Raw genomic sequence first — 12,064 nt, forward strand, 5'->3', positions numbered from 1 at the left:
TCAAAAAAAAAAAAAAAAAAAAAAAACCCAAAAATCCAACACAGTGCAGTTTCCTGCCATTATCTGGAAAATTCATGGCAATTCTATATTGCATAAGGATTACCTTAAAATATCGAGATAAAAGTGCTCCAAAATATTAAAATATTACTCCTCCACTGTCAACATAGTCACTAGATAAATAAATCAGTGTTGGCATCATCTTACTTTTAAAAACAAATAAATCATCAAACAATCTTCTGACAAATCTTAAACCTCTAAATAAATAAACTTTGGATCCCCAACAATGCTATTAAACAGTCAACCATTAGTTTGATATTTTATCTTCTCGTGATGCTACAGAATTATCTCTTCGTTGTCAGTGAAATTATCAGTATGTAGTGTCTATGTACAGTACACTTTACTCCCTACACAGTGCTTTAATGCACATTTTGTTAAATTCTTACAACCACCCCCAAATGGTGTTCTCTCATGCAAGTGTTTTTATTTCCATTTTGCAGAGGAGGAAAGTAGAGCTCATGGCAATAAGAGAAACTTTCTCAAAATGAATCATCCCAGAACTGCCAGGGCCAACACTAGTTCAAACCTCAATGATCCCCATCCCTTTCACCGCCGTGGCATAAAAAGAAATGAACCCCATGGGCACATGATTTTTTCCCAAGCAAACAAAACGTGTGACTTCACGGCCTTGGTGGATAGAATCTTATTTTTCTCTCAGTTTCCTTCACATTTGCCTCCTCCAAAGGATTAATACAAACCTGTTCCTAATAGATCTTTTTCTTCCAGCTCATTTTACAGTATAGTTATGAGGATTAAATTTTTAAATGTATGTAAAAGTGCTTTGTAATCATGTACGGCATAAGCTTATTATCTAGGAAGGTGCCATTATAAAAATTACAAGTTATTCAGAAGCCAACAATAGTTTTCTTTCCTCCTCCCTCCTTTTTCCCTCTCCTACCCTCTATCCTAAAACATTCAGAGCAAAAAGCAGTAATCCCTAGAATCAACAGCCAACATAGATACCGTAAGACAAAAAAGGCTGATGCAAAATACCAAACTGCCCCAAATCACATAAACAACTCAGATTGGCCTAACCTCAGGACAGGGCCCTGGCTGTGGCGTCATAAAGCTGAGTCCCTATTTCCAACCCTGATTATTTATGGGATAAGTTAAGTGATGAAAGATAGCAAAATCAATGCAATATTTTGCATTGTTTCACTAAACCTCACAATTACATATGTAATCCATTACTAAGATAAAATACTAGCAAAAAAAAAAGAACAAACAGAGCTTTCTTTCATAAGACAAACTCAGCCTCTACCTACACATTTCAGCTTTACGGGTTTCCAGAAAGAGAAGGTCTCCAAGTTCTTTTGGCTTTGCTGAGGGAAAACCAAGAATGGCAATAGAAAAATTACTAGCCCTTCTCAAACACAGGTTATGACATGTGTTTATCCATATGTTAATTCATTCCTCAATACAAACAACAGTCCAAAAAGGATATCCAAAAAGGATAACCTTGAGATTAGAATAATTGAGGCTCAAAAAAGGAAATAACAGGCCTTTGTTGTTTTGGGGGTTTTTTTGAGACAGAGTCTCATTATGTGGTCCTTGGTAGAGTGCCCTGGCATCACAACTCATAGCAATCTCAAACCCTTGGGCTTAAGTGATTCTCGTGCCTCAGACTCCCAAGCAGCTGAGACTATAGGCACCCACCACAATGCCCAGCTATTCTTTGTTGCAGTTGCCATTGATGTTTTAGCTGGGCTGGGTTTGAACCCACCAGCCTCAGTGTATGTGGCACCAAGCCTTACCACAGGTCTTCACCACCAAAGCTAAGGCAAGATGGGATGATGGAAGGAGTGAAGTGGAAAGACAAAGATGAAGATTAACACAAAATAGAACCAGGAACAGAGAAGACAGGAGAAGTTTTCAAGTGCCAGTCAGCAGGGAAATCCATTACATAACCAAAGCAATGTCAACCAGTGGAAATACCAAGCTGTAAGACCCTCCATGTCAAAGTCATAGCAGACACTGTCCACACCACACCCCACACTTACCATTTTCATGCACATCAACCTGGCTTCTAACAGCCCAGCACCTCCAAGTCTCTGCCCTTGGACTTTCTCTGGCTACTCCCTCTGCTGGAAACACTGGGGGTTTAATATCCCCCTGGAAATGGCATTCAACCAATTCCTGCTGAGAACAAAAGGATACATACCTAGCCTCTCAACTGAGATGACTGAGCTGTAGGTTCTACATTGTTTTCCTCCCATTCTCCCCAGCCCACTCCCACCATGAGACTGCAGTCCAGTTAGCCACAGCAGCACCTGGTTTAATAAACCCAGCTGCCTTCTTATCCCTGCCTCACTTTCTCACTCCCTTACCAGTGTTTCTTGGGACTAATTTACCAATGAACTACTTGCATGTAATCTTGTCTCAAGATTTTCTTTTTGGGCACATGCACACTAAGAAAACAGCCTATCCTACAAATTGAGAACAGTAGCAAATTTGTGTTAACATCAATGTCTAATTCCAGTAAGTCCATGCAATAGAATTCATTCACAAACTAGTATGCAAAAGATGAGTTACTATGTAACCCACTGCCTGGGCTGCACTTGCTGGGGGTAATCTGCAGAACGCGAGCCACTTCCCACTTTCTCCTGGCCCTACTTTGCAGGCCCTTCTAAGTTATTTTCAGGAATCCCCAAATGTGTCTCACATAACTTGCAAACAATCTCTGCCACTTGAACTGGCCTCTGACTGCTATCCACTGCTTCCAGTAAGGGCTGCCATCGCTTCCTCAGAGTTCTTAACACACTGCTGTCACACCTACTGCCAAAGTAAAGGAGAATAATGTCCCCTTCCCCACCTTGGTCACAATTCCTCACATGGGTTACAACATGGTAATGTTAGTGCTATTGTGTCACATAAACCCTTTGTGGAAAAGCTTCTCTCACATCTGCTTTCTGCAACCCCTCTAACCACAGAGTTCCACCAGGGGCCCATGTGGCCACTTTGTTTTTATTTTGAGACAGAGTTTCAGTTTGTAGCCCTAGGTATAATGCCATTGACATCACAGCTCACAGCAACCTCCAGCTCTTGGGCTTAGGAGATTCTCTTGCCTCAGCCCCCTGAGTAGCTGGGACTACCAGCACCCGCCACAATGCCCCGCTATTTTTTTGTTGCAGTTTGGCCAGGGCCGGGTTCAAACCCACCACCCTCAGTATATGGGACCTGCGCCCTACTCACTGAGCCACAGGCGCTACACGATGTTGCCACTTTGGATGGCATATCCAAGACAGACCCCATGCTGTCCTCTCCAAAGTCTTTTTCCACAATCATCCTTGAGCTCTCTTATTCTTATTCCTCCTCAAATCCACCTGCTTCCAGACCTTTGGTACACCAATGATCATCCTTTCTCAGGTATGTGTGAATTGCAGGGCTGGTTACAGCCTAGGCATAAGCAGGCATCCGCACATCACCTACTATCTAACACAGACATGCTTTATTCAGCTGACCTAAAAATAAGAGCCAAAGTGATTTTGAACAATGAAGTCAATTGGATACAGTGATGAATTTGATACTTCCCATGATAAAGCCAACTCTATAATGTGTACTCACAGACTCAGTGACTTTCATTCTCTTCCGCCTGAAATCCTATGACCTTTTCTAAAGAACATAATGTACCTCCACTTTGTCCTGGAAATTTTGCAAAGGTTTTTGGTCCAAATTCAAAGTTCTGACCTGATTAGACTTGGGTAGCTAATGGAAGAAATCAAAGGTCCAGGAGTTTTGAAGTGTTTCAAACAGAGTGTAATTGGAATGTTAAGAAAAAATCAAGATGTAATGAATTGAACACAGAAAAACATGAAACCAGAAAGATAGAGCTCTAATGCCACATTCTCTTTTAAATCCCATTCTGTTCCCTGCACACACATATGCATGCACACTCATGCATGAGCACAGAGAATTACTCCCTCATTTGAATAGGTATATAGAACTTGATGTAAGCAACGCAGCATGCCAGTTGTAGAACTGGACTCTCTGGATGAAGTGGATCAAAACAAGATCTGCTATTTACTACTTCTGTAATGTGGACAGGCTACTTATGTGGCTCAGTTTTATCATGTGAAAATGGAGGTAATAGTAATTGTTTAATGTTTTAATGAACTACCTATTTTTCAAATGCTTAAAAGAGTGACTGGCACAGAGTAAGCACTTTATATAATGGGGTCTATTTTGCTATCTTCTGTGTCATTTTAGCTCCCTGTACATTCTGTCCGATCCTTTCTAATAAATTTTAGATGTGAGAGAACAGGGATTCTAGCTTCACCCTGAAATTCCTCCTCTAGGGCCTTCACATTTGCACGATGTCTAACACTAAAGGGCTATAGAATTTTATACAATTCAGTGTACACCACCACTGACAGTTCCTCCAGCTCCACAGGGAATATTTTTATCACAGTACAAAGCCACAACAATAAAATTAATTCAGTAAAACAAAAATAGATTAAAAAGGAATTTGCAATGATATGCACATGTACAACTAAGATGAGGGCTCTACTGTAGCATATGTAATTGTAGGGAATATGTCTGATACCACAAAGATTCCCTTAACCATTTCAACAATGCCTGAGAAGATCCTCTTTCCTTGATTCCCTTAACCATTTCAACAATGCCTGAGAAGATCCTCTTTCCTTGATTCCCTTAACCATTTCAACAATGCCTGAGAAGATCCTCTTTCCTTGTATTTCTGCCAAGGTAAGCTAAGAATTTTCTAATCAAATACTCACTACAAAACTAAGTAGAAATGAAAAATCCAAAAATCCATTAAGGGCTGGGAGCAGTAGCTCACGCCTGCAATTCCAGCATTCCGGGAGGCTGAGGCAGGTGGATTACCTGACCTCACAAGTTCAAAAGGAGCTTAAGCTAGAGTGAGACACGCCTCCAAAAATAGCCTGGTGTTGGGCAGCACCTGTGGCTTGGTAGATAGGGCACTGGCCCCATAAACAAAAGGTGGAGGGTTCAAACCCAGCCCCAGCCAAAAGGCAACAGAAAAATAGCTGGGCATTGTGATGGGTGCCTGTGGTCCCAGCTATTCGTGAGGCTGAGGCAAGAGAATCACCTAAGCCCAGGAGCTGGAGGTTGCTGTGAGCTGTGTGATGCCATGGCACTCAACCGAGGGCAATAAAGTGAAACTCCGTCTCTACAAAAAAAAAAAAAAGCCAAGTGTTGTGGTGGGAGGTTGAGGCAAGAGAATGACTTGAGCCCAAGAGTTAGCAGTTCCTATAAACTATGACCACAAGGCACTCTCTGGAGGGCTACAAAGTGACTCTGTCTCAAAACAAAACAAAAGCAAACATCCATTAAGGTGGATAGGTGCATTGGCTCACACCTGTAATCCTAGCTCTCTGGGACATCTAGGCAAGTGTACCACTTTAACTCAGGAGTGGGGAGACAAGTCTGAGCCAGACTGAGACCCTGTCTCTAAATTTAAAAAATTGAAAACTAATCCGGGTGTAGTGGCAGGCACCTGTAGTCCCAGCTACTTGGGAAGCTGAGGCAACAGGGTCACTTAAGCCCAAGATTTTGAGGTTGCTGTGAGCTGTGACACCAGAACACCCCATCAAGGGAGACAGAGTGAGACCTTGTCTCCAAAAAAAAAAAAATCAACTAAGTAACAAAATAATGTGTTCAGTTTACATGTACCAAGTAGAATAAGCTCCAACAAATTTATCAAAAGTACAATCTCATAGAAATGAATAAAATACATTAGTTGACTCCTAATGCTCCACCACCCTTCTCCCCACAATGATAAAAGCTACCATTTATTGTGTACATAATCGGGGCTACACACTTTAAATATATAACAGTCCCTTCCAAGTTAAAATTACAAACTAAGAACAAATCTACTTTTGCTCCCTCCCCAAACCATGCTAAATTTATCAAAAAGGGATTTTTTTTAAGTGGGAGAAGGGGAAATAAAGGGGAAACAACATCAAACTCTTGGAAGCTAGGGGAAACAGCACTCAAGGTTCTGGAGGAGCTCTTGGAAAATATTATTACTAGTGAATTTTACTGAGCAGACTAGATAACCTAATATGTTCCATTTCAGACTTCACGTGCAATGAAATGGTCTATGGTAAGGAACAAAGTCTTCAATGCCTTAACAGAAAAGTAAGATTTGATGACTTGTCAGAAAATGTTAATTTGATCATGAGTGAAAGTAATTATTTTCCTGTCAGTTTTAATACATCATTCACATATCTTTAGACATTTGTGTACTGCACATGCAAATTTTATAGCTTAAAAAACTATTTGTAAAATTCTCTTGGCCAAGGATCTATTCTACTAATATACTATGTCCAGCAAGTTTAAGTAACCACAAAGACTGGATTATAACTCCCAACTGTATCTATATACAATGAAATGTAGTTTTTAAAATACCTTAACTGGTTTGGCATGCATCGCTCATTAGTTAGGACACTGGCCATCTACACCGGGCTGGTGGGTTTCAACCCAGCCCTGGCCTGGTAAACAACAATGTCAACTATAAAAAAAAAATAGCTGGGCATTGGGGCGGATGCCTACAGTCCCAGCTACTTAGGAGGCTGAGTCAAGAGAATCGCTTAAGCCCAAGAGTTTAAGGTTGCTCTGAGCAGTGACGCCACAGCACCCTACAGAAGACCACCTAGTTAGACTCTGTCTAAATAAATAAATAAAATAACTTAACTAATTTATCCCTTGATGTCTAAAACCTGTACCTCAAGTGGCTAGGGCACCAGCCACATACACCGGAGCTGGTGGATTCGAATTCAGTCCAGGCCTGCCAAACAATGACAACTACAACCAAAAAAAATAGCTGGGGCACTCTGGCCGACACCTGTAGTCCCAGCTACTTGGGAGGCTGAGGTAGAAGAATCGCTTAAACCCAAGAGTCTGAGGTTGCTAAGAGCTGTGATACCACGGCACTCTACCCAGGGCGACAGCTTCAGACTCTTTCTCAAAAAATAAATAAATAAATAAAATCAAAAATAAAAATAAAACCTACACATGATCATGACCATTAACCTAAATCTGAGAAATACATTATTCATGAATTAACTTAATCACACATTTATATGTAAACATGGCTGGAAATATTCCCTTTCCTTGAAGGGAATATTGTAAGGAGAAGGAATATTGTAACAAGTATTTTACATTCTAGAGAACAAGTTGCTATGTTTATAATTATAAGTCGACTTTCTTAGGTACTAACACCTTTGCCTATATAAATTGTCCACATGTAAGGCTTCAAGATATTATTTATTAAATATATATGTGTTGGACCAGTCTGATTACAAGTGACACTAAAACCAACTCAAATGTCCTTAAACTAAAAAGAGAATTTATTTGGCTTGATTAACTGAAAAGTCCACAGAACATATTCTAGTTGCAGTCACTGTTGTATCAGACAATGTCATCAGGACCCACTACAGTCCATGCCTTTACTTCCTAACATTTCAACACCTTTCCTTTCATATATACAGTTTCTTAAATGTGTCATTTCATCATTGTGCAACTGTTCCATGGACTGCTAAAGCTGCACTTACCCCCTTTCTAAAAGGACAGACTCTAGTGCTAAGTCTCATTAAGTCCTTATACTCAATACATCTATGTGATGTCTCCCAGACAACTTGAAGTATAGCTCCTAGTTGCTTGGAAGTCCATGATAAGTTATTTAACTATCACTAATAGATCCATAGTACAAAGTTGGGGAGAGGGGGTATGGAAACCAGGACTACCCTAAAAAAAAAAAGAGCTCTCAGCCAGGCATGGTGGCTTATGCCTATAATCCTAGCACTGTGGGAGGCCCAGATGGGTGGATTGCTTGAGTCAGGAGTTCAGAGTGAGATCCTGTCTCTACTAAAAATAGAAAAACTACAGCCTTCTGTAGTCCCAGCTACTGAAAAGGCTGAGGCAAGACGATCTCTTGAGCCCCAAAATTTGAGGTTGCTGTGAGGTATGACACTACCACAACCTACCCAGAGTAACAGAGTGAGACTCTGTCTTAAAAAAAAAAATTCATCTTTTCCAATACTGTATGCGTCATGATTTCCTGACACTCACAGCTTGCATTGCTGGCTATAGGCAAATTAAACTCTAACACTAAAGTTTCAAAATACCCCCAAGTTGAGATGATTTTCTTTCTTGTAAAAGCTGTTAGTGACCACAGAAAGTCGGTAACTAGCATATTCCAACATCTTCGCTTATTTTCCTACAAACTGTCCTGACAGCTTTAGCCTAAGGAGATATAATATCTTGGTTCCAAGATGCCATGGGTGACAGTTTAATCAACTTCTTTGCTAATACAGAACATAAAATTCTAACTTCCCAGTCAAGGGTGGGCAATCCCCACTGCCCCACACTCACCTTAATTACCCAGTTCCACATCTTGGCTCTATTACCTGCTTACTATGTTAACACTGAGTCTGGACTCTACCAGGCTAATCAGAAACCTCCTGACATGCCAAGTCCTTTCGGCACCAGCACAAGCACTTTCCTTTTTATTCAACTTTGACCTCATTTTCCCATTTCAAACAAACATCTGAGAGCCCCAAGGCAGGCCCTTAAAGCCCAACTTGCTTTTTCCTTGCAAGAACTTGGATTTTCTCATGCTACTTCTGTACCCTCCTGCATATGGAAAGATCCATAACTGGATCTTTCTTGGCTCTCCAACACAGCAATTTTGGCATTGTGTCTTGGAAAGACAGATTTTATACAACAAATAAAATACCATCATGATGTCGTTGCCGGAATTGCTGTACTAGGTGCTTGTCTTCACAAGTTAAAGAATGAATTCACTGACAGAGACAATGGGCAGAATTTGATTAGGGGCAAGCAGGGGGACTTATTTATTGAGTGATGAGAAAGAGGAAAACAAAGCCTCCGGCACAGTGGAGAGGGGTCCTGACCAGGTTGTCACTGAGAGCTAGATGTTAAAGTGATTATATGTTTTCCAACCATATCTATCTTTCTCAAGAACTAGGGAATGGAACCTATGTTCCGTTTTAACTTCTCGTACCAGGAGCCTAGTTGTTTTTTTTTTTTTTTTAAAGACAGAGTCACACTCTGTCAACCCGGGTGGAGTGCGATGGCATCATGGCTCACAGAAAACTCGAACACTTGGACTTTAGCAATCTTAACCTCCCAAATAGCTAGGACTAAGATAGTTGTCATGATGCCCAGCTAATTTTTCTACTTTTAGTAGAGACGGGGTATCATTCTTGCTCAGGCTGATCTTCAACTCCTGAGCTCAAGCAATCCTCCCAACTCGCCTCTCAAGAGTGCTGGGATTACAGATGCGAGCCACTGCACTCAGCCAAACTAAAATTTAAAGTTAAAACTTAATCTACTATTTGGCACCTGTACCTCAGCGGCTAGGGCACCAGACACATACCCCGGATCTGGAGGGTTCGATCCCAGCCCAGGGCCTGCCAAACAACAATGACACTATAACCAAAAAAAAAAAAAAAAAAAAAGCGGGGGGCCGCTGTGGCGGGTGCCTATAGTCACAGCTACTTGGGAAGCTGAGGCAAGAGAATTAATTAAGCCCAGGAGTTTTAGGTTGCTGTGACCTGTGACACCACGGCATTCTACTTAGGGCAACATGGTATTAAGATTCCGTCTCAAAAAAAAGACTTAATCTAGTATATGTCATAAGACTGATACAAAGGACTGGCCACAAGCCTCCCTGGTTATTTATGACTGATGGAATGCCTTGTTCAAAACATATACACTCCTACCTTCTGCCATCAAGGCTGCTTAAGGCAGGTGTTCCTTTAACCCTGGCTGCCTCAACTTCCTTGTGTCAATGTTGAGCTCCTACATGGACACAAACAACTCAAAGCATTTCACCTAGAATGCAGAAATGGTGTCTTCACATCATTGCATTCAACATTCATTGAATACATGTTGAACACCATGCTATATGGTATATGCATCCTCTTTTGAAGGATATAGAAATGAACAAGGTATGGTTCCTGTCCTCTGGCTATTTACAATCAAACAGTAAATGTATTCCATTTTAGGGGACCTGCCATACTTCATGAAGGAGGTAATATGTGAAAGTAAGACAAGGATTTTTGCAAAGGATTTGAGAAGAAACATAAGGAGTACTTTCAGACTGGGAGAAAGAGGATTTGTGAAGGTACAGAGAATGGTAGATGTAGCATGTGATTAGGAAATGGTGCATTATTTACTTTGACTACATGTAGGATAGTAAGACCAATGGTGGAGATGTGGGAGTTTGAGCCCTCCTTTGTATGTAAAATGGATTCAGTGAAAGATTTGTCTCAAGATCCCAGTTTCTGTAAAGTATGAGATAGCATGGTAGTCTGAAATATATGTCCACCAATTCTGTGAAACGTATTTTGCACGTGGGAGGAAGATAAATAATTTTTGCCCAGAGAACAGATTGTGGTGGTTTCAAGAATACATTCACAAATTCTTCCATACTCCTCTCCTTGAGAGAAGGAACTTACTTCCCCTTTTCCTCACTGTTAGTCATACTTAGTGACTCTCCATTAATGAATACAATATGGCAAAAAAGATGGACTGTCACTTTCACAATAAAGTTATAAAAAAAACCTCCAACTTTCATCTGGGAGATTCTCACACTTTCTCTCAGATTACTCTCTGAGGATGAAACCAGCTTCCATGCGCAAAGACAGCCCTGTGGAGAGGCTCACATGGCAAGAAACCCAGGCTTACTACAAGCCACGTGAGAGGTCTGACAAGGTGGCTCGTGCCTGTAATCCTACTACTCTAGGAGGCTGAAGCAGGAGTATCCAATTATCCCTTATGTTCAGGAGTATGAGACCAGCCTAAGAGCGAGACCCTGTCTCTACTAAAAATAGAAAAATAACCAGGGGTTATGGTGGGTGCCTGTAGTCCCAGCTACTTGGGAGGCTGAGGCAAGAGGATCACTTGGGCCCAGGAATTTGAGGTTGTAAGCTCATAGCCCATAGCTGTAAGCTATGATGATGCCACAGCACTCTAACCTAGGGGACAGAGTGAAGAGACCCGCTCTCCCAAAAAAGAATGAATAAATAAATAAAGCTATAAATAAAAACCTTGGAAGCAGATTTTTCCCCAGCCAAGCTCAGATGACTGTAGATCAGGCTAACACCCTGACTGCAGCCTCATGACAGATCCTGATCCAGAATCACCCAACTAAGGTTTTCCTGGGCTTCTGGACTATGGAAGCTGTGATTTTGTCATTTTAAGGTGTTAAATTTGGAGTCACGTTTGTTATGCAGCAATGGATAGCTAATACAAATGCCCTAGAAGGAAGAGAAACTGGAGAAGGCAAAGAGGTAAGTTAGGAAAGCTGGCATTAGGCAAAGCAACCAATAATGAAAATGTAAATCAGAACAGTAACAATGACTACAAAAGAAGGGATCTATGCCTGGGCTTGACAAAAATGTAATTCACAGGATTTATGGGCTAATTAAATCAGAAGTCGTATTGAGAAAAAGAGATATTATAATGCTCTCTCCATGCCCAGTCGAGATGACTATGAAGATGGTAATGTCATCAATGAAAAATGGAATATAGAAAAGGACATGAAGCAGAGATAATGATAAATGGATTGTATGTTGCCATAACTGTGCCTTTTTGTTTTAAGCATGGTAACTGTGACATACTAGGTGACATCCACACAGAGAAATCCATAAAGCTATTGCAAAATAATATCTGGTACAGTAAGAACATAGTTGATTAAGAATAAAATTAAAGGCCTGCGGTGGCTCACGCCTATAATCCTAGCACTCTGGGAGGTCTAGGCAGGTGTACTACTTGAGCTCAGGAGTTTGAAACCAGTCTAAGCAACAGCGAGACCTTGTCTCTACTAAAAATAGAAAAATTGGCTTGGTCTTGTGGCAGGCACCTGTAATCCTAGCTACTTGGGAGGCTGAGGCAAGAGGATCTCTTGCGCCAAAGTGTTTGAGGTTGCTGTGAGCTATGATGAAACCATGACACTCTACCCAGGGCAACAACATGAGACTCTGTCTCAAAAAAAAAA

This window comes from Otolemur garnettii, unplaced genomic scaffold (genome assembly GCF_000181295.1).
Source record: "Otolemur garnettii isolate 467f Iridium unplaced genomic scaffold, OtoGar3 scaffold00051, whole genome shotgun sequence".
NCBI lineage: Eukaryota > Metazoa > Chordata > Mammalia > Primates > Galagidae > Otolemur > Otolemur garnettii.